Source organism: Pelodiscus sinensis, chromosome 5, assembly GCF_049634645.1.
Source record: "Pelodiscus sinensis isolate JC-2024 chromosome 5, ASM4963464v1, whole genome shotgun sequence".
NCBI classification, from domain to species: domain Eukaryota; kingdom Metazoa; phylum Chordata; order Testudines; family Trionychidae; genus Pelodiscus; species Pelodiscus sinensis.
Window position 1 is genome coordinate 56,819,754 of NC_134715.1, and position 6,111 is coordinate 56,825,864.

At 35.6% G+C, this 6,111-nt stretch overlaps 1 long non-coding RNA gene across 1 annotated transcript in view; it reads left to right on the top strand.

Moving 5' to 3' along the window:
* LOC142829604 (uncharacterized) overlaps positions 1 to 6,111 on the top strand; it is a 31,252-nt gene that overhangs the window by 22,920 nt on the left and 2,221 nt on the right. The window lies entirely within an intron of this gene.

The window sequence follows — 6,111 nt, forward strand, 5'->3', positions numbered from 1 at the left end:
GCTATGCAACTTCCATTTAAGTCATTGATTTGAAAGGGAATTTCTTGTGCAAAGGACATGAAGTATTGGGTCCTATGTTTGGAAACCAAAGCGAGGCTGAAGCTGAAGTCTAAGAATGTTTTTCATACCCTTATTAGATAGTGCCTTTGAGAATTGAATACACTTTGCTATTCAGTGGTTGCTAGGATACTTGCCCATTATGAGAGGAAAAGTCTTCTTGATTATATCAATATGGTATTTTTGCAGGAAAGGGGCTTCCAATATAAAAATTATTTAATGAATACTTCTTCTAATGTTTTATATTGTCAAGTGTCTGAAACTCATTAAATGGAAAGTATAACGCTATCAATGACCAGTCTTAGAGGTGTGGAAGTGGTGTGTTTTATTTTTTATTTTTTTTAAAGAAAAATGTATTGTTCCATCATCATCACAACAAACAGAAAAATATGTTCTTAAAGGAATCATAAGCTCTAAGATTAATCCCAGAACAAGTATAGCACTGGAGTGGCAATGAAACCATTGTGCCTCAACACTATCCTGGAGGGATGACTTCTAGATATGAGATGGTAGCTCACATTCCATACCCACTCCCGGACCTCCCTATTGACACTGCTATTTAAGTGTCAGCTAATGTTGGTAGTTCTCATTACATAATCCAGTGCCTAGTACACAACAGTTAAGTCCACTAGACATACAGACCACCAGAAAACCATCAGACAATGATGATTCTTGATCACTTACCAAAATGAATGCAGTGTCTTGGAAGTAAGAAGCGCCACACCAGTAACAGTGATCCAGTTAGTTTCCAGCATGCCAAGTTTTGTAGCTAAAGATAAATGGAATCTCTCTCTCCTCTCACCATCACATTCCAATTCACTTCAATGAGAAGCCTGTTTACATTCAAAGAAGTTGATCCACAAAGTACAAGTTCCATTTATATAACAACTGATATTAAAATAACAGGATGTTTGCAGTTGTCATTCTTTGCAGTATTATTTTGTTTTGGTGTTCAAAACAGCATTTAAATGATAGAACATCCAAGTACATTTATTGCTTCCTGCAAGATACTCATCTAAAAAACAACTATAAACCTCAGTTAATATGTACAGAATCTACTATATGATAATACAAGGCAAAAAGCCATCTTTGGACTTGAACTTTATTTCTGATTCTCTAAAAAAAAAAAAAAAAATGCTGTTTCTATTTTTGTTTGATTCACAGTTACTTTTCACATATTAATTTGTACAAATAAAATGGTTTTCACGAACTGCAAACTAATCGGATGCTTCAGCAACACAGTAAAAACTCTTTACCAAATAAAGCAAAGAAATAAAAGACTAGAAGTTAATTAGACTCCAGAATTTGTTTAAAATATATATACAAAGATCCCATGTTCTATGATAGCATTTTATCCTGGAGAAGAAAGTAGCTGGGAAGCCCGTTTGTTCTGAAAAATCTGCTCCAAAAATACTTGATTTCCTCTACTTTGTATCAAACTGAAAATAAAAGCTTAATAAAAATTGCTTCTCCTGCAACAAATGAAACAAAGATGTTTCAACAACATAAAAGATATTGCCATATGAAAAAACATGGTAATACTTCAAATTTCAGGAAAGCTAAAAGTGTAGTACAGGTTGAACCTCTCATCTAGGACTCCCTGCTTGGCAACATCCGTGGTCTGACAGGACCACAGATGTTGATAAACGAGAGCGCCCCAGCCACAGAGGTTGAGAATGGCTGGGAACAAAGTTGGTCTGCTCGGCAGTAGCCTTCAGGGCCAATGGTCTGGGGGCTGGCAACCCCGGAGCAGCTGCCGCTGCGTACGAGACCAAAGCCAGAGAACCTCGGGAGCAGCTACCATCCAGGAGAAGCTGCCGCCCCGCGTGGGGCTGGAGGCAGGGAGCAGCAGAGCCAGGCAGGTGGACTAGAGGAGAGGTCAGTCATCCATGTTCTCCTGAGGCAGCAGCCAGGAAGGGAGCTCCTGAAGAGCCTGGATGCCTGACCTTCCCTGGTCCAGCATGGGACCCCTACGGTCCTTAACGTGCTGGACCATGGACGTTCAACCTGTAGTTCATTCACTAGTAGACACAAATGAAAATGTAGGGCTTCTGGGTTTCAGCTGAAGGAAATAACACACTGGATTGTGTGTACACATATATACTCTCAGATGTGTGCTTGGTTTTTTATTTCTTTGAGTCCAGGAGACTTGTCCAGCAATTATGAAAAAATTAGGACTCTGATGTCAGTATCCACATATGGATTCAGTAGCCTAATTTTAGGCAGCCATTCTTGAAAATCCTGACATAAGACACTAAAGTGTTTCACATATATAATATGAAGTAGGTAGCATTCTGAGCCTACCCTCTGGGCGAATTCCTGGCTCCACTGAAGTCAATGACAAAACTCTCATTGATTTTAGTGTAATCAGGATCTCATCAGATCTGTGCAATAACAGCACCACAAACATATCCCCATCCTTTTATTGGTAACTTAAACCACAGCCAAAAACCAGGTAATTACCCTAAGCTTTCTCCACAAGCTTGGTTGTTCTCAGGTTCTGGATGAAGACTTCTATATCCCAGGCCCTATTTATCTCCTTCAGAGAGGCTTCAACCTCAACTGAGGCTAGTGGGATCCACCTGTTAACTCCACATTAATTCTACTGCACCTTCACACAAGGTTGAATCAGCTGACAACAGAGGAACCCAGCCTTCTCAACCCTCTCTGTTACACATAATCAGGTAAAATATTCTTGCTGTACTAAAGTAAGCCAACAGTAAGTGATGCTACTCACTGTTTTATCTTGAGTTACTTTCACTCGCTGACTACATTTGTTTTGTTGTATTATCATACCAGAACCACAAACTGAATATAAAAAAATGACTAGAATCATTTTGTATTTAAAATTTTATTAGTGATTAAATTGCTGTCACTTAAAAGTCAGGCATAGCAATTTTATTTCTAGAGGACTGGACAAAAAAAGATTAAAGGCTTATTTTTGTATGCTGTTAAGAGGCAAACTACATAATCATCTTCTCCAGGCTTCAGAATGCCCTCAAATGACAACTTTCTAATGTTCTTTAATTAACACGGTATACTTTACTGGACAGCAAAATGCAATTTTATAACCTTATCACCCTTACCAATTTTGCAGTTATGTTACAATCAGAAATAGTTTCCCTAACTTTTCTATAATTATGTACAGTAAAAAACAAAACTTTCTGGGTAGAAATGGGTATATTTTACTATATATACATACACACACACACACACACACACACACACACACACACACACACACACACACACACACACAGAAGCAATAATTATCCATGTATCAGATTAGATTCCGGTGAAAAATTACGGTGACAGAAACTGTGGCATAATATTGCAGCAACATGAAAATTAAGCTAAGAGTCCGATTTTCTTGTGTGGCCCATTACCTTATTATTTATTTAGATGTACAAGTCTAAAATATTCACTGTACATCTATAGGGAAGAAAAATCACAATTGTATATAGCTAATTATTAAACTAACCTTTCAATAACATAATATTGAAAAATGAATTAATCTACCCCTTGATTAAAGATAATTGTTAAAGAATATTAAAGTATAATTGATTAGAAATAAAGCAGGTATAATGATATTCACACTACTGAAAAAACTAATAGAAAAAAAATGAAACTGCTGGTAAGAAATTTAACTCAGGCTAAATGTTAAGAAAGCAAGGAGAGTGGAATTAGTACCAGAAAGGAAACTGTAAGGCCAAACAGTACTGACCACATACCTCTTAATTTGGAAACCAAACCTATGTGAGTTAATGGCAATGATGTACATGCTCTGCTGCAAGGAGGGAATGACCCTAACTCTTTAGTGCTGCCTCACTCTACGGGGGTTCTGCCAGACAGCATGTGAGAAGCATAGATTCTGCTGTGGAATATTCATCCATCTTCACAAAGTAGAACAATAGTGCAATGACAGAAGATATTAACGAAGGAGCTAACTCAGAAGAACACGCAAGAGGTCATGAAGCCACGTCTCTAATTTTTCACCTTTGTACTTCAAATGTATGTATACTGATAAAGGCGATTAAGATATTTCAACATTAGTCTAAGATTTTTTGGGGCGGAATTATTTCTCCCTATTCAGTTTCTCTACAGAGGGCTCTGTTCCCAAACTAAACACTCTGCAACACATGACAAACTTGTGAATTTCAGGGATGCAAAAGAGTTTGTGGTCATAATAAATTTACAGAAATACAATACACAAGAATACAATACATTTTCCATATAACTGAGGTTGTAATGGCCAACAACTGTTCAAGAGTGCCACCACTTTATTACTCATGAAATAATATCAACTTAAATAGTATGGTGCCTACTAGCCTAATTGTCAGTAAATTTGATGAGCAGCAACATGCATCTGAATCTTTGCAATTACTTAAATCTTTAAAAAAAAAAAATCTCATGCGCATAGCCATGTTAGTCTATAACTTTAAAAACAAGTGGTCTGTGGCACCTTAGAGATTAACCAAAATATACAGAGTTGGGTTCTGCCCACAAAAGCTCTTGATTCTATATATTTTGGCTAGTCTCTAAGATGCCACAGAACCACTCATTTTTAATCTTTTAAATCAGGATTCCACTTGAAGAATATTTAAATAATGAAAATAATTTGATAAAAGTGACATGTATGTAACCATTTTACATATTAATACTCTGTTAATATGTTTTACAAGGAACCAAATTGTCTGTAGAATTAGATGTATTATTTGTTGATTAGTAGAATGTATTTTTGCACCTTATCTACAAGAATGAAATGACTATACATCCACTAATCTGAGGGGAGTCCACATGCAGACTCTTTTCAAATTTGAAAGGTGTGTTTACCAGCACAGGCAAGAGACTGCAGGCAAGGTTTTATGCATAGAGAAAAGGGAGCAAAAAGAGGCTGAAGCTTTTTTTTAAAGAATCAGAAACTATCAAAAATACATTTAAAAAAAATTAAGAGTTGGAAGTGTCCCTTCAAAAATGAAATGATCACTTATTTTCAAAGCTTCTTTATCCCAAAATGTAATATTGGCAGCATTTCAGATTTTTGTATTAGTGCATCTTCTTTTCAAGAAGAAACATGTATGCCCATTAAACAAAGTTATTGCAATTATATGTCTAAAACGTCATACAAAATGGGCATAACACTTCAGGAAATATACCAAAATGCAAGGAGTGTTTTAAAAGGACGCTGTCAAATCTATTATTGTTACTTAAAAGTATTCGACGAAGGATGTATACAAGACTTTGTTCCTTCTAAAAAATTTTAGGAGGCATTAAATACCCTTATAATGTTAACTTACTTGCATTAAAAATGACCCAAAACTAAAAATTCTTTAAACTAGTGGCTCCAAGAACTGGCAGCTTTACACCATTAGTTCACAGCTTTAAATATCAAAGCCAGGTTGGCAACAACGATAAGTTGTTAATATTCAACTACTGGCAATAGTTGATAACATTAAAATATGATTTACAGCCTCCAAATATAGTTCAGAAGAATTTTAGCACTGAAAGAATGGTTTTAAAAGTTTTATAAGATGACTTATGTATGATTTTGATAACTGATAAAGACCAAATATAATCATTTGGACCTAACATCTTGACAATGATCCTTTAAAAATAGAACTACAAAATATTGACCATAAAGGTCCTAACAGATTTTACTTTCACACCTTACTATCCAAATTTTAAGAACAAAGTAAAAGTTTTTCTAATGGAAAAAATTGACTTTAAACTCAATTTCAGCAAATAGTATCATCTCTGGCAATACTCAATGGCTCATGTTCATGAAGCAAAGGATATTAATATCATACAGTCCTGCCTCCTCCTTGATGGTTTCATTATTCAGTGACAGAGTAACTTAACAGTAATAAGGGATAAATAATACTGCTTTAAAAATCTAAAAATGTCATTTGCTAAGAAAAATCCTGTAGAATGACCTCTGTGTATAAGCCTGTCATTAGGTTCTTGGAGTCAAATGAGTGTCTTCCAGAAAAAAATGATTTGACAAAATATCTTCACAGCTCTTGCACTCAATGAATATATAACAACATAATAACC